This window comes from Branchiostoma floridae, chromosome 19 (genome assembly GCF_000003815.2).
Source record: "Branchiostoma floridae strain S238N-H82 chromosome 19, Bfl_VNyyK, whole genome shotgun sequence".
Lineage (NCBI taxonomy): Eukaryota > Metazoa > Chordata > Leptocardii > Amphioxiformes > Branchiostomatidae > Branchiostoma > Branchiostoma floridae.
The window spans coordinates 7,236,935-7,259,364 of NC_049997.1; the positions used below are offsets into that span (position 1 = coordinate 7,236,935).

General features: G+C 41.4%; 1 long non-coding RNA gene across 1 annotated transcript in view; it reads right to left on the bottom strand.

Annotated features, from left to right (window-relative positions):
- Positions 1 to 3,166: 3,166 nt before the first annotated feature.
- The window catches only part of LOC118406941, a 30,049-nt gene continuing 10,785 nt past the window's right edge, over positions 3,167 to 22,430 (bottom strand). Inside the window, exons 2-3 of the long non-coding RNA XR_004830096.1 lie at positions 5,546 to 5,678; positions 3,167 to 4,480 (exon numbers count right to left, since the gene is read on the bottom strand). This is a non-coding gene — a long non-coding RNA (uncharacterized LOC118406941). The remainder of the gene's footprint in view (positions 4,481 to 5,545; positions 5,679 to 22,430) is intronic.

Here is a 22,430-nt window from a genome sequence, read left to right on the forward strand (position 1 = left end):
ACAAAAGCTACTATAACCAGCCACAAATCCTTCTACAGTGATGCATTGAAACATTTTATGTATGATGACAGGAACCATTGTATAGATATATCTTTAACAATGTAGCCGCCACGATACCCATCTAATCCACAACGCTGTAGGTAGTCCGTTCATTTTCAACCATCGATAAAAAGACAGGATTACTAAACACAGACTCCTTTCAGCTGAATTGCCGGTTTGAAATACAATGTCTTTAAGCATACATTCGTCTTATTTCGATTAATAATTCATAAAAGAGGTTGTTGCAATGAAAACTAGGTTAAGCGTGGATCGTGCGTATTGAAGTGATATATGTTTTTAGGGCATATAAACTGAGCGCCCGTGCACGCGAAATGGCCGACGGTAGGGCATTGGGGTCACGTATAATTTCATACAATTATCCAGCAGGGCAACTGGTATGGAAGAAAATTCACAATACATTGTATCTTCTTATTTTTGTGTGGAATTTACAAACATTACTTCCTGATGACTAGTGACTATTTGTAGATATCAAGATGTGCGAACGTAGGTTTGTAACTTTGATCAGTGTGCACATGGAACAGCTAGCTTCATTGTAGTTGTAAGTTGTAACGTAATGTACCTGTGTCGTATTTTCTCTTCTCTTAAAGAATATTATTAATCCATACGTAGAATTGTTTCATGCCAAGACATCAATATTCGTCATAACTCCAGTTCTTTTTACTTCATCAGTAGTAAACAATGGAAAGTCAGAATGAATATAACCAGAGAGGAAACCTTAAACAAGGGAAAACAAAAAGATGATGGCAGAAATGCGCACACAGTCCCCCATGGTATACCTTCTCCGTCACAATGGGTTAATGTCTCTCCCTCTCCACTGTCTCCACCTATAATAAGCAGTATACAGTCCCTTAATCCTTCCCTCATCAGTGAATCTATTAGTTCATCCCCAAATCACGTCTCATAAACATGGTCTTATCTCTATGGCGTCCCAAACAAACACTGGTATTATCGACATCACCATAGTAAATATAAACAGGTAATTAGCTGGAAGAGCTTTATAGCAATGCGGCTAATACAGTGCGGTCTTTTTCATTTAAATGCAGGTGAAAATGTATATGGCAGCTCGTTTTTCAGCTATTGCAGCTGTTGACATGGATGTCAACAATCTTGCAATGGTTTAATTCAAATCCGAATCAGTTGAATCCGATTCAAAGTCCGGGTATTTTCAAGACATAATCGTTTATTTTTTGTTGTAGATTAAGAACATTCAGAGAAATTAGACACACACACACACACACACACACACACACACACACACACACACACACACACACACACACACACACACACACACACATACGCAGACAGACAGAAAGACACTCAACCCCCCCCCCCCACACACACACACACACAAACGCACGCACACAGACATACAAACACACACACACACAGACATACACAATCTCTAAGCAGATCCTACGGTGGGATGAGCACGCAAGGTCATATTAAGCTGACCAAGGTGTTTCCCACTCCTAGGCAGGTTTATGATACTCTCTCATACCACCGTGGATCTGCTTGGAGATTATATTCACAGAATCGCACACAGAAGCACCCGTATAGTCGTGGTGGAAATAGACTGGACAGAAAGTGCCGCATGTTTTTTTTGTTGTCCCAGGTAAACAAACCATCATGTTGCCAACATCGATCTCCATAACAAACATAAACAGACATTTAACGCCAAACAATGGCCCTCGTGATGACTAGGTGTGGCGCCTGAGGCCATATCCTTGGATATGCCATGCACATGTGCACTCTTTGTTTATGGATAGCTTCCACATGCAAAGTAGGCTCTATGTAAACACGTTTAGGTGTTGGTGTGGGTTTTTTTTAATCTTCCCAAGGTGTGTGTGTGTGTGTGTGTGTGTGTGTGTGTGTGTGTGTGTGTGTGTGTGTGTGTGTATGGGTGTGTGTGTGTGTGTCTAGTTGGCCCGCATAACTCCAGAATGTCTTGATAAATTGTATTGATATTCGGTACGTGGATAGGTCTTGATGAGACCTTGTTTGTATGTTGTGTTGGCGATTGATTCTAAAGGATTATAAGCTACTGTCTGATTGCTACATTGTTGTGCACAGTCCTATGCTTTTAAAAGGGAGTCATCACAATCTTATGTTGCCTTGTGACGTTTTCACAATTAGGTGATTCAACCCAAACGCGCAAACAAAGGGATATTTGTGCGTATGGCGTGCCACGTTACCATAGCGACGGGACGAGCTGTGTTTAATATGTACGTCACATCACATTACGTCAGATGACCCAATGAAGCTTTATGATGAACTAGCCATGCATAAGTAATTATAGCGCGTACCGGCTTGTGCTTACCTGCCTAAGTGCTGGGGCCAGGGACTGGTAGCCTCCTTCACCGGCGGCTCTAGGGCCTTGGCGAAAAGGGTTTTTTTTTGGGGGGGGGTCGTCGATTCGAGATTTTTATCCGGGAATACGACGGGAAAGGAAAATATGCCAGGAGAGGAATATATACCGGGGGGCCTGTACCGGCCCTAGTACTATAAACCGGGGGCTTTTACAAGCCCTCTGGTATATATTCCTCTCCCGGCATTTTTCCTTTCCGGGCATATTTTCCTTTCCCGTCGTATTCCCGGATAAAAATCGCGAATCGACGTCCACCCCCACCCCCGCAAAAAAACTTTGGTCAAGGCCCTAGAGACGCCGGTGAAGGAGGCTAAGGGACTGGCCCCTTGCCCCTCCTTGCATACCGGCTCATACTCTTAAAGAAATATGTTTTGACTGTTGAAAAACATTTTAGTGCTCTTACCAGCTGAAATCATATCTGTATGATTGCTGATACCTTGCTGATCTCTGTATTGCCTATCAAAACGTGTGTGTAAGATTATAGTGTTTAAAGTGTCTCTGAAACCCTGAATTCTGGGTTTTGCGATGATCACAACGATCTGCATTACACATACACCCCGCTAGGATTCCCCATGCACGCTCTAAAGTCGTCTTACAGGATGAAACAATTAAATCAAAACAACAACAATTTTGACACAGAAAATGCGTCATTTTATTGGGTTTATGAAACAATAAGACAAAATAACCTCTAGGCTTCAAACAATGGCAACGACAGGAAGTGAATAAAGCATTCTATAGCTTAAGTAGTACAATATGTCCCAAAGAAGCCTTTTTCTCGAGGTGGACAGGCAACTCAATAAAAAAGTCTCCAACTGAATTTGTAGAATAGGAATGACAACTAATTGTTAGCATTGGTTACGTCCACACAACACAGTGTTGATATATTCTTAAAATTCAATTTCAGGTTGATATCTTTCCAAACAGCTTGCAATAATCATAATCCTGATGGAAATGTTGAAACTTTATTTGAATATTTGAATACTTGAATCCGGCTATTGGATATGATATTATCTAGACTCTTTCTTCATATATTGAAAAATGTCTATGAAAACGAAGAAACCCAGGCAAGAATATCGTGGAATAAGATCCTTGCTTCGTGTTAGATGAGTTTATAGAATGAAACCTTACAAACCTATTATGAGCCAGAATGGCATCAATGGTAGAATGTATACAACACACAGTTATAGCCTGGTATAAGTAGATTGAATGCCGTTTATCAGAGGGTAACCCAAATCTTTTCTTCATTCTAAAATCCTGCACCACAAAAACATCTAGAAAACAGAGGCACACACACACGCGCGCACACGCACACACACTCACACACAATCTCCACCCAAAGCGAAAGAGTATTGTTTAGTTTATGGGCGGCTCCATTCTTAGATTTGGTGATGGCAGAATGAAACATTACCTTTTTTGTTGATTCACAGATATGCTTACGAATGAAACGTAAGTTATGTGCGCAAGTGTCATTGAAATGTAAGTGGATTGCCTGTGCCCCAATCTTTAAGAATGGAATGACCCGCACACATAGTATTCTTTGTCTATAGGAGGAATGAATGATTCGAGCAATCCTACAAAAATGTGGTCCACATTCAATTTTAAGTTGATAAAAACACCGAGTTATTTTGACCTACGGTTTTAAAACGGCAAGGGGGTCATCCTTTTTGATATCTGAAAGTACGATTATCAAGATGATAAAAATCAGAGCAATGACTTACTTAAGATCACCTTGATCTATTAGAATGATTTTTCGGTGGTCCCTCTCCCTGAAAGAAATATATCACCCCCGTGCCGTTTAAAAAATGGAATGGTCCACTACAAGGTACTGAAGGTCGCATCCTGACTTCGTCCACGTGGTGTCATGTGACCTTTCCTTCCTCATCAATGATTGGTTGTCGATCACGTGGCCGAAGTCAGTCATAGCGCATGTCAGAAGTTGAAGAGCGAAAGCTTCAAGGTCGAGGTTGGCGCAGGCGCACTAGCGAAAGTAGGCTGCCAGGTAGGCGGGGATGACCAAGGCAGACAGCACGGGCAGGAGGCCGTCGACACCAGCTGAGGAAAGAAACAATGAATTATAGTCACGTGACCATGACGTAGAAAAGCGCCCAACATATTGTTTCATGTCCTACAATCTACACATTTGATTTTCTCCAACCTCAAAACAACACCCTTTTGTTCTATATCACTTTAAGACGGCATTAGTCGGTAAAAAAAAATACTTCACACATTCCAAAAGACTGGTCGCCGTCTTGGACCCATGCTCTCCATCAACATGGCATTCTTAGTCAACTCTGTTGTTCATCTCACAAATGTAAGATCATAGCAAATTTATCATTTCAAAGACGAATCAGCAATCTTTCAATGGTACAGAAAGTAACAAACTTGATAATAGTTATAGTATTAACGGAAATATACTCATTTTAGACTCTCTTACGTGTGGATGGTGTTCAGCACCAAGGACAGGCGTGTTTTACTATGTATGGATGGTGTGTTCAGCACCAAGGACAGGTGTGTTTTACCAGTGTGTTGATGATATTCAGCACCAAGGACAGGTGTGTTTGACTGTGTGTGGATGGTGTTCAGCACAAAGAACAGGTGTGTTTGACTGTGTGTGGATGATATTCAGCACAAAGGACAGGTGTGTTCGACTGTGTGTGGATGGTGTTCAGCACCAAGGACAGGCGTGCTTGGCTGTGTATAGATGGTGTTCAGCACCAAGGACAGGTGTGTTTGACTGTGTGTTGATAGTGTTCAGCACCAAGGACAGAGACAAACTTCTTTGACTGTGTGTGGATGGTGTTCAGCAACAAGGACAGGCATGTTTGACTGTGTGTGGATTGTGTTCAGAACCAAGGGCAGGAGTGTTTGACTGTGTGTTGATAGTGTTCAGCACCAAGGACAGACTTCTTTGACTGTGTATGGATGGTGTTTAGCAACAAGGACAGGCGTATTTCACTGTGTGTGTTGATGTTCAGCACCAAGGACAGGCGTGTTTGACTGTGTGTGGATGGTGTTCAGCACCAAGGACAGACATGTATGACTGTGTGTAGAAGTGCACACGACCCTTCGTTCCAAGTACATTATGTACGAGCTAGATCTCGTCCCCGTGATACTTACAGCTCGGGGTGGTCTCAGGCTCGGCCGATCCGGATGGCTCCGGTTCCGGTGAAGTTTCGGGCTCGGGTGCGGGCGTGGTCTGCGCGGCAGCCAGCACCAGGAGGGAGAGGAGCAGTGCTCCTGCCAGGAGAAGCTGCAGGGGCGACACACAGCGAGATAGGTCAGAACTGCAGTTACGTTATGTGGTGAAACTGCACTGGAATTGGAAACAACTTACACAGTCATACATACTCCAGACCAAACGTTTCCAAATTGATTGATAATTTTCCTTTAAAATCTTGTATGTATATGTATACACTTGCTGGATCCGTCACCCACTCCTGTACTTATTTGATCACATTGTTTTGTCCTTTGTTTATTTTATTTTTAAATGTCCTAGTGGTTAACATGTTAATATTAGCTCGGCTAGAGTGCATTCACCACTATGTCTTGTCTATATGTATACCAATTTAAAAAAACAGCACTATCTTGTTAGATAAAGGGGGTGGTAAAAGACGCCATCCACACTAGGGTAAAAATAAAACTCGACTACTAATGAAGGCCCAGGAAAGTTTCGCCGGGGCATTTTCATTGAAGCTCATCTGTGTTGGTAACACTCCCGTTAGTAATTATAGTACAATGCCAAACTACCTTCCAACACAAAAGTACACACGGATCAAATTTTTAACGACCACTGTCGCCTTCTACAGGATCAATACCGATGACCAAATATTTCAAAACGCAAACTCGCGAGAGTTATACAGATACGAGACGCCAGCGAGTGGCCAATGGACCGATCCCAAAACCCCGCCCCCTGTTCGATCATGGTTCTATTTCGAACACCTCCGTCAAAAATAGCCATTTCTGTCCCACTGTGGCAGTTTTTGACGGTGGTGTTCGAAATAGAATAGGGGGTTCTATTTGTTCGATATGGCGTTCGACAGGATCGGTCCATTGGTCGTAGAGGCATGTTAGCCCTGGAGCCGAGGAGCTGCGCTGTTAACGCCTTGCCTACAGCCTGGCTTCCAAAATAATCAAATCAACAAGTTTCTGTCCTGGCCTTTAACCGAGTTTATCAAGTTCTCGACCATAGCTACCCTATCTGAAATCCTATCAGTCTTGCTCCTCCGAAGTGAGAAGAACTGATAGGACTCGCACATTCTGCCATCCAATCGGAAAACGAGAAAAGACGATTGCCCGAGAACTTCGGCATGTAATCGCGCTGGATATTCATTTCACTGCGTCGTTTACACTATGATCACCTCAAAACCATTACAGGTTCGAGTTTCCCCCGATAGCGTAACTGTTACATCTTGTAGGGTAATCTTTAGTGCAAGTCATAAAGAACGACCTTAGAACTATTTTCAAAAGTAGTGGGAGCTTTACTTTACTTTTACGACCTTGGCGGACACAAAGTTTTGTTGCACAGAGTGAGAGGATGACGTTATCGTTTTGGCTACAGTACAGTATTAAATCGCTAGATGACGTGCGGGAGACACGAAAAAATAGAGACGTCACTGTAGATCATCAATTTAGTTTCGTAAACGTACGTTGCATGAAACTGTCATGAACTGTTAAAAAACATATTTATGAGAAAATATTGCTATTTTTGCCATTTTTTTATAATCTATGGGGCATGCGCACGTGGTCTCCCTGCAACAATTATGTAATACGTAGTTTGTGTATCCCAATTAGAGAAATTAGAAAGAAGCTAAATCAGAAAAAGTACAAATTAGAAATACAACATAAATCTTAAAACTCCGCACGAACATAAACATCTAACGTTATACATTTGTACATATTAATCTTTCAAAAAAGATATGTGCCTACAGATATACCTCCCTCCACGCTTAGATATACATCTTTCAAAAAAGAAGAAAATATTTATTGCACGACAATTGTACATGGACAAAGTATGGCAACAGCTATTACATAAAGTACAAAATAGGTGTATAGACTAAGGCTTAACATCCTAGTTAACATAACAATAAGGGCTAACATAATTCATTCATATAGTATCATAATGAAGTAGGCTAATCATTAGCTTCAGTATTCTTTCTAATAGCAAAGCAGTCCTTGATATATTTGCCTATTTTTAAAAAGATGTGTGTCTACAAATATAGCCAGCCCCGCCTCCACCCCACACTTAAAACATCTATCAGATCGCTTGAAGTGTTGCAGTTTGCGCTGGCGTGAAATGAAAAGCGAGATTCACCGTCTCGGACGGCGCAGGCTATTAGCCGGCGGCTTCTTGAGTCAGTGCATCTAGATTAAGAGATAATGTGACGATACCAACAACTCTTCGCCGGGAAGCTCCACATAAGAGCCGGGAGAAATGAGTCGTATCTGTCTGTCTTGGGTTAGGCTTACCTAAAAGAGCGCACAAATTAACTCGTAGATTTGGTCCGCTGTATAGCGCATCGCCTTGCATTTAGATAAGATCTATTGACTTTGAAATTGGAAGCCCACTGGTCTCTTTATGTGCGAAGGAAAATATAGCAAAGATTAAGATGAGATAACTTAAATGAGACTCTTCAACTAAACGATAATGCGTACAACATATTTACAACGATATGAGATGTGACAAAGCTACCCCTCCATGTAAAAATCACAAAAAAAGAACCCTAGCTATTATACGGCCGGGACGTTTGCGGAAACGAAAAGTAAAACTTATGTTAATAAATATGCACATGTTTTTCCGTTGAATTAATTGTGGTACGTTTTGTGACTTTGTTGTCTTTAATAATAATCTTTATTGCAATTCATGCAAAAATTGTCTTTAATATCATGCTCTGTACGGTAACTACACCCGTCTGCTTCGTTACGCTCTGAATGTACCCTGGCAAAGTCGCATTGGAAACAAAATTGACAATTGACTTCCCCCGATCTCTAGAACTATTTAGAAAAGAATACTGGCTCTTGCTGGCCATGTAGCACGTCATGAGGAGATGGCTGCCAAAGTTCTCCTCTGGGAACCTGACGAAAAGAGAAAAAGGGGACGGCCGAACCTGACACTTAAGAAAGTTTTGGAGGAGGAGGTTGGTTTAAAGGACTACAACTTGCTAGCCGCCATGCTAGATAGAGATACGTGGTCGGACATTGTTAATTAATGGCACCTCATACGAGGATGAACTGAACTGAACTGACTTCGTTGCCAAATTGGAAATGTGACCCAAGCATAAATGGTTAGCTATCCCCTACGAATGACTACTTTGGGGAATCACTAACACTTAACTGTGGTATTAAAAATCTCTCACAAAAAAAAATTTCACGGAGGATTTTTTCTTGTCGCTCAACTTTCCATGATTGATTCTACGAATGCCTCCTCTTCCTGCTGTAACTGCTACATAATTGATGCTGATCCGATTCCATCTAAAACCGGGGACAAGTAAAAAAAAGATGTCCGCCTACAAGGGTCGGGCTCAGGTCACCTGGCGGCGGTGAAATGTCGTTCGATCCGTTCTGCTGCGTTCCCGCCGTACCTGGCGGGATATATGGTCCGTCCTAATGCGTATTGATGCTGTCCGGCTGGCCGTGACGTCACACCGTGCACACACGCAGACGACAATCCATTTATTAAAACCCCTGTGACGCCCTACAGGAAGTACTCTATTACCACTCAGGAGAAAATTATTTCTGTTCTTGTACACGTATTTTATTAGTCCCTGGTGACCCTTGGGCAATGCCGAAGGAAAATCAGCTTCCGAAAAAAAAAGAATTAATTTTCTCCTCACATCAAGTCGAGGAGAAAATTAATTCCTTTTTTTTGGAAGCTGATTTTAAAAGGCTCTTCCAAGAAAAAAAGAGTATTCTAACGGTAAGAAATTATGTAGCCGTTTTGCACAGATTTTGTATGCAAGATTTGTGATGGTCCCTCACTATCCTCAAGCATTTTTTTCTCTTGTTGCATATAAAAATCGTTCTTCACAAACCAAAGTTGTGTTTTTTTTGTTTTCCGTGTCGTCCAGAATTTGCAACGGTCCCTACAGACCGGAGATTCTTACTCCCGTGTTCCTGATCCTGTGAAACCTGCAATGGTCCCTACAAATGTATGCTCTCCGTGTTCATACTAGCCAAGCAGAGGTTCAGATCGGTTATTTTTTGACGACGTCGACCGGTGGACATAAAGAAAATGGTACAAAATAGATAGGCCGATAAAAACGTCTAAAATTTGAAAACACACTAAAAAGCAACCGAAGTCGAACCTCTGCTTGTTTTCCGATGACCCCACGGAACCTGTAACGGTCTTGTAAAATCCGAAAGGCGTATTCTTACCGTTTGTCAAATCGTTTATAGATCTTTATTACGTATTCTGTAAGTAACGCCCCCTCCCCCATAAACCAAACATTTGCTGTCTGCATCAGCCTGACCCGCTGCCCTATATCTCCCACGATATACCGTCGCGTCACTGGTACGCCGGTGAGTGCTTGGGTCGTGACCGGAATATGGAATCATTCGCACATGCTTCAGGGTGGCCGAACCGTGTGCTATTGTCAGTGTAATCCCCGTGAGAGTGTCTACCTTTTATTTTCAAGCATGCATTGCTCAAGGACGTCAAAGCTACTTTCGGCCTTTTAACCGTAGATTAGATTTTTAGGGTACTTTTGATAGTATTTTGCAAGCAGAGGTTGCTTTCTGATAGCCCTCCCTCTACAAAGTCTATAGAATATACAGGGCAAAAGATACAACAACCGGAATAGCCAAATATCATCACAATCCGTTTAGAGGTTCAAAAGATATTGCTGCGGACACACATTCATAGAAATATTCAAAACAAAACCAGGGGGCCCAAACATACATCATCCTTACATCAAAACCTATCTGCCACCAAATAATCAAGAGCATAGCATGGCCAGGTACTAGGTCAAAAGATACAAAAGTTGTTCTGCTGCAGTACCAAGGTCATACACCAGGGGGCTCAAAATCGACATTTACCTTCGTCTTCCTAACCCAAAAATCATTGTAACACATCCAGAGGTTCTAGAGTTATGCTCAGTCGGACCACAGATATACGGACACGCAGAAACACAAACAGACACGCCAAAAACTATACCTGTAGTTTTCATAGAGGTAACTATATACCGCCACCTTTAATCTGATTGGGTAGTGGGTAGGGCTGGGTACCGGTACAAAACCTGTTTTCTTATTGGACCGGTCCAGAAAACCGGACTTGCAAAAATTAGGTGGACCGGATGTTGGACCTATTAGAAAATTAACAGATTATTTCAGCAGGCATTCACACGTTTTGGCGCTTGCAGGTGGAAGAAAATAACAAGAGTTAGTAGAATAGAGTTTATAGTCATTTCTACCAAGTTTAACAGCCAACCATACAGGTGCAGATAGCGTTGTAGGATTTTAAGACGCCAGTGTGAGTCTAATACTACACGAAACAAATTTCTTTGTAGTGAAATGGATCATTGGCATGAGTCATATTGAATCAGGTCCAGGTTCAGGTCCTGATCCTCTGGACCTGAACCGGACCTGGACCTGAATTTTTTGTACCGGTACCCAGCCCTAGTAGTGGGTAAAAAGGAGGCAGCCTAGCTAGATGTAAGTCTCTGCAGAGCTGAGTGCCAGACATAACCACACAAACACACCAGACACAGCTCCGCACACAGGGAGTTCTGTAAGTCTGTATTTTATCAGCTAAGCTGCTAATGGTTTCCCCTGACCCCCGACAGACCATGGCATAAACGGTTTGGGAATTGAACTTGACAAATAGATTGAGACATAATTTGATTTCAGAAGCATGTAGCTGATTTCTCCTCTAAATTGTTCTCGCTGTTTGTCCAAGTCTTCATTCTTCATTTTATCAACCCAAGGTTCCGGTATATTGTACAGCGACATCAGACAAACTTTTCGTTCGAACACTGTGTAGGACGCTTGAGTCTCGTTAAAACCTTTACGACCGGAAATTTCAACATTTTCCGCCGTCGTTCTTCTCTTTGGGGCAGAGCATCGTAACTCAGTGACATGCACGTTACACTCTGCTCATAAAAACTACCATTATTTATTCAATAAAGAGATGTTTTCCGGCTAATACAACAAGCGCTACTCTAATGGCATACTTCCTGTAACGTTAGAAGTTTCGCTGTCTATCTTCTAACCGAAATTGTGTGCCATGGAAACTTTCTTCGTGAAATTAAGACCAATGTTGCCATACTCTCTTAAAACTAAAGATGAGGGAGAAGATTCTTATCTTTTAATTGGTACCTGCGGTTTTCTAACAACCAATAACTTCAACTGTCGTCATACAAGTTTCCAAACTTCGAATTCCTTGCCGTTGCCGGGGGGCTAACTGCGGGTGATACGAGTAGAAATAGGAGTAAATGTACAGCCTGATGTACAGATTGTTAGACTGGTACATTAGTACACTAGTGTGGATAGTTTGTGTTATTTGCCATACACTGTACCTGATGCAATCGTTGTGCAATAAACTCCATTTGACTTCTGTATGTATGTCTATGTCCATACGAGTGTCAGTGGAAAAATACCTAGGCAGAATAAGCAAAAAATCAAAATAAAGAATTATAAAAAATACAAAGGGAACAGGGTGATGTGAGATCTTTGATCTGTTAATGAAATACTTGGCCACCCAATACCATAAAGAATAGTTACCTGAGTGTACACCAGGGGTCTGTTATGGAGGCTATACAGAAAGCGTGGGTTTGCTGATTTCCACCGGTAAGTAAGACGTGGGCGTTGCTATGCCTGTGGGGAGTTGGGGCTATGTTCGCTATGTGTGCGCAGTTGAGAAAGGAGAAAGGCCAGACTTCTCAGAAACCATTACCAATCTCGCTGCTGGCAATATATGATCAACCGCAGGACTTGCAGCATTTGGAAAGGCAATAAAAACTATATTAATCATTCATTATTCTTTCTATTCTTACGCTTCTCGAAATCTGTCCTTTTTCCGGGAGTTAACGTTCTTCTGTAATTGTTTATTTTCTGACATGTTCGTCTGTCCATCCCTTAAACTTGTTCCCTACGTCTTTATCGAGCACTTGAATCTTTCACACCTTTCTTGTCTTTCTTTCGTGTCCTTTAGGCTTTTTATCTTTAAGCAATTTCTCTTTCCATTCCTCCTAGGCTTATCATCTGTATTTCTTGTCTTGTATATCTCCACAAAGTGGCTGCGCTTGCCGATCCACGATCCACGACCGATCAGCGATATGCAAAAGGACCAGAAACTTCCAGCGTAAGGTCTCATTGATGTTTTACCCAGAGATCCGAGCCAAAAAATACAAGGCTGCATGGACGCGCGTTTTAGCGGTGAGAAATTCCCTTTTAGCCAGCGGAACTGATATCAAAAGTTAGATTGGTAAAAGATTGTTTGTAACTGAAGAAATGAGCAGGTAAAGTTTTGCATTCGCGCGCTAGCTCGGAGGTACACCGTCCTGCGTTCTGAGTGGTGCGGTTGTTCACTAACTGCAAAAAAGTGCCATTTGTGGGACTTGACTAATCGTAGTTTGTAATTGCTATAAAAAATGAACCTACGTATAGTTGACGTTGGCAATTTTTCCCCACAATATAGGGTAAATGTGCTCAACATAGAATGAAAAATCTGCTAAAATTTCACGTAGCTTCATTATGAACGCGCCCGTGTAAACCACGAATTATAACATAGAAGTCTGTGGGAAAAAGAAACTCATCAATGAGACCATAAAGGTGACAGCGGCTCTGTGGGAACCTCATTACTTCTTTACCTGGAAATGGTTGATAAGATTAAGAGTTTGATCCTTCTGCCATTTCATCTCGGTTTGACGAGATTTTCGATGATTGGCTATCAACCTGTCAACTTCAATCTGAAACCCATCAGTCAGATAAAGAGGAGCGCTGCAGGTGCTAAGGGGGTAGATACATACCCTATAGCGGGATTATCAAGTACCCCCTTGGCAGTATTATCGAGACTGTGGGGACCAATCAGGATCCTTTTCTATGATTTAAAGACAGGTATTGTCTCGTCCATCATCTGACGAGCTCGCTCCTCCCATTGCCAAGTATTATCGATTTTGATTAAGCAGTACACAAAATACCAAACTCTTTCCTGAACTAAGACAGAACTCCATGATTATTTACACATTCATTTCATTTCATTTATTGGGAATGCAAACGATGCATGACAAGTGACAGTCAGGCAGCAGCAAGGCTGGTAGCGGCTACCACTGATACATACAACACGATACAAATCATTACAATGTACATTCTTAAATTTGTCCCTGGTACCAGTAGTCTGATCTTTCACATCTTCTACAACACGAGAGAGCTTTACAGCAAGTCAAATCAGTTGCCAATGGCAGACGCAAAATGTCCAACGGGCCCAATTAGCGGCGGGACTGGCGTACAGGCACACGAGAGGGTCGGGAAGGTACCCCAGGGGAGACATCAGACAAATGTTATCGTTAAGAGCTCATCAACAGGAATAGCCTCCTTAGCAGCTTTTATGTAGTCTCTACCAGACTGACTATGCTGCTGCTGACTATTATTAGGAGCAGAATATTATTAGGAAACATGAACCTAAGTAAGCATGTACTATCTCCCCTGGCCAATTTCTCGAGTTTTATTGCCGAATTCTATAGTATATTGTTCCCGCACCCCTGTAGGAAGGCCGGGCAACCAGACAGCAATACGCCATCAACAAAAACGTAACAAAAAATCTAAACGCTTCTGGCTTAGAAATCTAAACTTTATTGAGGACACAGAGAAGACTAAAATATATGATGTATATGATGTAAATTTGTAACCGTCTTGCTTATACAATGTAAGTTAATGCTAGTGATTTTATGATTCTATGTTTATTGCAGCAAATTGTATTTGTAATATGTAACATGTATGTACTTCTTTCCCAGGGTTAGCCCTTGACAATAGCCCATGGCTAGTTGGGCAGCCCTGGCTGTATGTATACAGCTGAACTAATAGATTAAAAAAATGATTTAAGACTAAAAACGACATTACTTGGAGCAAATCTCACAAACGATGTCCGACCTTTATTTATTCCTTTTTAGTTTTATTACCGGCCCATGCCAAGATTTCCATGTTTGTTGGACCGTCTGTATGTTGTCTTTGTGATAAAAGATCAAGTTCAATACTAGTATTATGGGTCTCCTAGCGGTTGCCTATGGTACTGCAGTGGGACTTGATATCTTCTGTTCCGGACATGGTATTTGAGTGGTAGAGGTCTTTCTGCATGAAAACTACCATGCATTTTTATGTGTATTCTGTACTTTGCAACATGGAAAGACTTTGACCAAATCCTTGACGTGATCTTTTCTTCACTGTTTAGCCGTTGTCATGACTACAACAATAACAAACCTCCCTCTCCCCACCGTCGAACATGAGCTTTGCCCTCTCAATTTGACGTTTTTCACTCGTAAACTTTTCTCTATCGGCTCTCAGCTTTGCTACAGTCTTAAGACTGTGTGATCACCTGAAGGCTGGACCAACGTCTTGCAAGAAAAGTCTCGTGTAGCAGTCTGTATCTTGAGAGTCGTTTTCCTAATTAGAAACCTGAAAATCCCGCCCTTCGTCTCCTGAGTAAATAGAAGACTGGCTTTGATGCTGAGATTTGTGTATGTGACCACGTGTGAGGGTCTATATGGGGGTGATGGCAACACTTATCGGCAATTTTAGGAGGCTGGCAATGCATAAAGGTAAATTCAGGAAGGCCGTCAAACCTCAACGGTAAATTCATGCCCCGTGCACTGAAACTCTACTCAAAGAGCTGTTCTGTATAGCAGATTTTATAATGTACGTCTTAACTTTATTGTAAATTGTATTTTAGTGATTTTAATCTTATCTGTGTCGATCTAGTATTATACGGTCATTAGCTTGTGCGATAAGTGCAGCGCTCCTTTAAGTCAACAGAGTTCATGTACCTATTTGCATATAGTGTACATGCAAGTTGAATTCTAATAAATTGAACTGAACTGAAGTGGTGCACATTACTACAAGCACTACACTAGGTTCGGGCATCTCTGATTTTGTAAGAAGTAACACTAGTCTACGAACGCCGAAACGAGAAATCTCCCTTGTTGCTTTTGGGCAATCTGGTGGTCGAGTTCGTAATACGAAAAATTGTCAACAATCATGCTTTACGAACAGTTCAACGAACGACCGATCGACCAACCAAGTCTTGGAGCATATTGAAAGTACTGTCCAAGCAGAGGTTAGGCTCCGGCTGTTTTTTTAACGTTTTTTTAGTCGTTTATATCGGGCTTTCTATTTGGTCATTTTTCTTGAAGTACGCCAGCAAACGTTAGGTTTTGACACAACTAGATAAAATACAAAATAGAAAGCTCGATAAAAACGACTATTAGAGAAAAACCTTTAAGAGCAAATGTCTGTAAGGATCAAACAATGGTGGCAGGGGTCAAAAAATAGATTTGGCTCATATTTTGCACAGTGATAGTACTTGGTCCACAACCCCTCAAAATAGCTTTCTTTTAGATCAAAACTCCTTGTTGCCATGGTAACGGGCAAACAAAGTTTTCTGGCCAATTTCCCCAATGTTCGTATCTCAAAAACACAGAAATCAGCATATTTTACGGCACTGTCTCGGCAACACCTTTAAACCTATCATCAAAACAAAACAAGATCTAAATAGACCAACATTTGGGCTTTATAAAAATTGTTGTGAAATTTCCAAAGACGTACATTTTAGTTCTTGGGCAGCCTGAAAACAATGCGATGTTTCAAGCTTCAATAAAATCTGATTTTTGGCCCAACTTTGTAACGCTATAAGTGCCGCTCTGGTACTTTTTTCGGCTTGAAATTTGTACCATATATAGATCATTAAAATATCTATCAAATGCATTGTTGCAAAGTTTGGTAACTTCTTTGGTTGTCACGTGACTGTCCCTTAAAGTAGGCCATTTTGTGTGATTGGTGAAAATTGTGAACTTTAGCCATGTTCAAAGTACGCTACATGACGAAGTAAAATATATTTCTACATCAACTTCTTATCAAAGATGGATCTATGTATTGCCTATCAAATAAATGCTTGTAGAGTTTCGGGTCATGACGTTCAGTCACGTGGTTGTCCCTGAAAGTAGTCCATTTTTTTTGCATTTGACGAAAATTGTGAATTTTAGCCATGTTCAACGTACGCTACATTACGAAGCAAAATAAAATTCTGATTCAACTTCCTGTCAAAGGTAAATCTATGTACTTCCTATCAAAGGAATACTTTGAAGTAAAGTCACGTGGTTGTCCTTGAAAGTAGGCCACTTCTTTCATCGGACGAAAATTTTCAAACTACGCTACGTGCACCCTGGTATCCAGCCGTATTATAGTTCCCGAGTCTCTTTTGACCTCTTCGCAGATACATATTTCACTCGCGATCGTTCTCATTGAAATGTAAAAATGGCCTTATTGACTACATCATTAAGGTATAAGAGGATGTCCCTAGGGACACTTAAAAAGTGGACAGCTTTTTTACACCAGGTCAAATAGAAAGCATGGAAAGCATCCAACAATTGTAACGTTTGTTACCGTCATTTCTGTACAACATTTTGTAAGCAAGGTGGGATACAAATGGCAGTCAACAACCCTTCCTTGTTACTTTAGAAAGCCAGAAAAACTGTGCAGTGTCACAAAAACGGTCATTTCTTGTCTTATGCGTGGATAATATAACCGTGGCAACCACCAAACTGGTGGTGGTAACGTTTGTTACCGAATTTGGCAACAGGAATAACCCAGCTCACACAGCCTCCAAGATAAGTGACAGTAGCGATCTGGCGTGTTCGGGCAAAGGGCCTGCTCAGCTGGTTTCACCTACTGAACAATCATTCTGGGAACTGAATTGTTACATCTTTGGCTACTATTTGAATTCTTCGTGTTCTCAGGCGACGGCCATTTTTTTAGGGGGTGAAATTCCACTAAGATAATCTTCCAAGCCATCAATCAAAATGAATCTTTTGTAAAACATTCCAGCGATTGTGGAAAAATGAAGGAACCTGTGATTTTGTCTAAAATTTGCTGCATATCAAGTCGCAAAAGCAGGCGACAGCATTTTTACATTTAAATGAGAACGAGCCATTTGCGAGGAGGACAGAAGAGACTCGGGAGCTATAATATGGCTGGATACCAGGCTACGCCACGTGACGAAATTAAGAAGAATTCTGATTGAACTTCTGGTCAAATGTACATCTTTGTATTCTTTAATTTTCTTTCTTCGAATAGATGCTTGTAGAGCTTTGGGTCATGATATTTAGTCACGTGCTCGACAAAAATTGTGAATTTTAGCCATGTTCAAAGTACACTACGTGACAAAGTAAATTAGGATTCTAACTCAACTCCTTCTTAAGGTTAGCATTGTTGCCTATCAACTAGATGCTTGTAGAGTTTTTGGGAGTGACGTTTAGTCCCAGGAAGTCTCTTAAAGCAGACCATATTTATACATGGTGTATCAACATTGTGAATGTTGATACACAATGAACTTTTGTTCCCGTGTTAGTGTTCCTTTTGATACGCATTATAGAACATAGCTGAATTTAAAACATCTTAATTGCTTTATTACAAATTGATATTTACAATTATAACAGAGTCATTGCTTAAGTAATCTTTAATTTAACACTGTAAGCCCATTATCGGTCATTGTAGTACCAATATGATATGCATTGGACATTGACAATGTTAAAAGAAAGAAACTGTTCAAGAGGCATCTTCTCCAAAGTAACAGAACCTCCTAACAGCATTTAGCTAACTATCTGCCCTACTTTAGGGAGCAACTGCACCGCAAAGAAAGACGACCCCAAGCCTTACTAACACTCACTCAACAGACAATGTTAAGGGCTTCACATAATCAGAATCAGTGCCAGTAAAGTATTTCAGTTCCACAATTCGACAGATTTAACTACAGCCCTAAATGGCGACTTCTGGCCAAAAGCAAAATTTGACCTACATTCAGGGACAACCACGTGACTAAACGTTATGACCCGAAACTCTGCAAGCATTCATCTGATAGACAATACCTAGATGTACATTTGACTTGAAGTTGAATAAGAATTCTTGTTCACTTTGACACCTAGCGTACTTTGACCAAGGCTACAATTCACAATTTTCGTCAAATGCAAAAAATGGCCTACTTTTAGGGACAACCACGTGACTAAACGTCATGATCCAAAACTTTGCAAGCATTCCTTTGATAGACAATACAAAGATGTACATTTGACTAGAAGTTGAATAAGAATCCTTGTAGGCTTCGTCACGCAGCGTACATCAAATATGGCTAAAATTCACAATTTTCGTCAAATGCAAAAAAATGGCCTACTTTTAGGGACAACCACGTGACTGAACGTCATGACCCAAAACTCTACAAGCATTTATTTGATAGGCAATACATAGATCCACCTTTGATAAGAAGTTGATGTAGAAATATATTTTACTTCGTCATGTAGCGTACTTTGAACATGGCTAAAGTTCACAATTTTCACCAAACACAAAAAGTGGCCTAATTTAAGGGACAGTCACGTGACAACCAAACAAGTTACCAAACTTTACAACAATGCATTTGATAGATATTTTAATGATCTATATATGGTACAAATTTCAAGCCGAAAAAAGTACCAGAGCGGCACTTATAGCGTTACAAAGTTGGGCCAAAAATCAGATTTTATTGAAGCTTGAAACATCGCATTGTTTTCAGGCTGCCCAAGAACTAAAATGTACGTCTTTGGAAATTTCACAACAATTTTTATAAAGCCCAAATGTTGGTCTATTTAGATCTTGTTTTGTTTTGATGATAGGTTTAAAGGTGTTGCCGGGACAGTGTCGTAAAATATGCTGATTTCTGTGTTTTTGAGATGCGAAAATTGGGGAAATTGGCCAGAAAACTTTGTTTGCCCGTTACCATGGCAACAAGGAGTTTTGATCTAAAAGAAAGCTATTTTGAGGGGTTGTGAACCAATTACTATCACTGTGCAAAATATGAGCCAAATCTATTTTTTGACCCCTGCCACCATTGTTTGATCCTTACAGACATTTGCTCTTAAAAAACAGCCGGGGCCTAACCTCTGCTTGGAGAGTATACTGAAACCACAAAGACAAGCTAAATCCACACTTCTCTTCTGCTTGGAAAGGAACGTTAATATGACCCATTTTGCTTGGTCATTTAGCCAACACACAAGCGCGCCCTCTACCCGTAACGTACCCTGGGAGCCAGCCGGGATCGGGCAGCTAGGACAGTTTATTCGGTGGCCCAAGACAGTCAGGCCCGCCCGCCCGATCTCCTATTAGCGCCCCGGGGAGTTTAAGCCCGATGAGGTCACCTGCCCTTATCCAAGGGACAAGGGTAGCGATAACTCCTTCAGGCTTAAACTCCCCGGAGCGCTTATGTGAGATCGTTGGGCTGACTGCCTTGGCTCCCCGAACAAAACTCGCTAGCTACCCGGTCCTGTCTGACTTCCAGGGTACCCGTAACGTTTCCTACACTTCCGCTCCGTCACGTTTCCCAAAACCTGCCGCCCCTCAGATCTAACAACCCGCGCCGCGGCCACCTGTTCGGCCGCCCTACTTCTGACTGGTCCGAGTGCACGGCTCACTACACCGCTAGTCATAGAGGAGCGTTCCTCTACAGGGGATTACTCTAAACGTGTATGAAAGGCTGTGGAGTGGTTGTCATTGTGTAAGAAGGACTCCCTCTTCAAGAGAAAATCCTCTTATAGCCCTTCTTCTGAAGTACTCGTGAGGAGTAGCGAGAAGAGAGAACGCGCTAAAAGCTACACGTACGTTAGGGAACGGAGAAGGACCTTCCTTGTCGTTTTGAAGGCTCGCTTGTGATCTACTAGTACATAGTCTTGTATAAGTCTCTCTATCTGGAGTGTATCTGATAGAAATAATTATTTGCTCCCAAGAACAAGGATGAATCAAGGATGTTAACGTTGAGATCTAACACTCTTCAGGACATTTCTTAAGCAATAGAATGTGACCTAATACTGATTAAGTTTACGCCAAGTGATTCCGAAACGATGCGTTGGTTGCTTGGAAAACACATTTCAGCGACACCTTTGGCTATGAAGTTATGATTGTATGTGTGCGTTATTTCTGAAGTTGAACAACTTATTACCTATCAATACCCGTGGGAAACCTGTCGGTCAAATGGCTTTCTAATAGCTTTACCCTTCCGAGAAAAATACTTTCATGTACAAATCCAATCACGCTTTTGACATTCGCGATGAAACTTGATCATGACCGCATTGATCGCGCTGGTATGACGTAAATGGGAGGGCAAAGTCGGATGAAATCACATCACGATTACAGGACTAATGGTGCATGCTATGGCTGGGTATCGGTACAGCGCACCGGTACAAAACGTTATTGGACCTGTCCAGAAAAACTGGACCTGAAAAAATTAGGTGGACCGGATGTTGGACCGATTAGAAAATTAACAGATTATTTTATCAGGCATTCACACGAACTGGCACTTGCAGGTGGAAGAAAATGACAAGAGTGAAGTAGAGTAGAGTTTATATTAATTCTAAGTTTTACAGCCAACCTTACAGGTGCAGTTAGCGTTGTAGGATTTAAAAACGCCAGTGTAAGTCTAATACTCCACCAAACAGATCTCTTTGTAGTGAAATGGACCATTGGTATGAGTCATACTGCATCAGGTCCATTTCAGGTCCGGACCTGGACCTGATCCTTTGGACCTGAACCTGACCTGGACTTGAATTTTCTGTACCGGTACCCATCCCTAGTGCATGCTCCGCCATTGCTAGTTCTTCTCTTGGCTGGTCACAGTACTGTAAATGCATGTAATTTCGCGGGGATTTAATTTCGCGGTAGCGGGGAAAAGGACTTTTCGCGGTGGTTTTAAGTTCACGGTAGCACCATGCACTGTAGTCTCTTACTGCCATGGAAAAATGCTCGCGGTGGTTTTAAGTTCGCGGTGAAGCAGCCACCGCGAAAACCGCGAACATTAAACCACCGCGAAAGTTTCTGCATTTACAGTATTGCATTACAAATTTTACGTGCAAACATTTTTTGTTACCTTTACCAAGTTACATTTTTGGTAGCGTTTCTGATAGCGTGTAGTGGCGTTTGTTGTTGAACAGAAAAAAAAAAGCTTAGGATGAATCGTTGTGAAATTTGACACGTGGATATGTCTGAGTCTCTTAAAGAAATGATTAGATTTTGTCCCCACCCGCAGGGTTTCTTTGGTATTAACGAAACGTACATTCATTTTGTTTTTCATACATAGAATCAATCAAAATGAGTTTAAGGTTGTCTTTTCTTGTTTACAATTCATTGCCAAAGTCCTATGGTATCATGGTTTACGAAATAATAAGAAAACCATTGCCAACTCACTACATCCCTCCAACTGAAATGGAATAGTCCGATATGACGTATGGCTATATTCAGTCATCATCTCTAACTGCAGACAATCTGTTTCCTGGCGACATCCGGGATATTATATCAAATTTCCTGGACCTAATTTGACCAATTTCTGTATCAATCTTTGGCGGCGAAAGAGATGGGATGAATCCATCACTAGTTTGTGATTGAAATCAAAAGGGTTTGCAAAAGTGTTCACGTGGTCAAAACGTGTCAGCCATATTGGTGGGTTAAAGATAGTCTTCACATCGTACCAAACGAATTGAGATTGCCTTCAACCCAACCAACCCCAACCAATACGATTGACAACCTTTGGTCACGTGACTGCAAACCCTTGAAATTTCAATCACAAACTTGATCGATACCCTGAGGTGGATTTACTATGCAAACAGATATGGGATGCAAAATCGTGAAGTGTGAAGATTTTGGCTCCCGACATTTGCTTGGAATTGGATTAAGGACACTTGTGAAGTCACTGGACGAGAAGTGTTCAAAACGTCTGTTTTTTGCTCTACCTGAACACAACTGCTTTTTATTTCAACCCAAGTGGTGAAATTTGTTTTTGCCTTTCTGT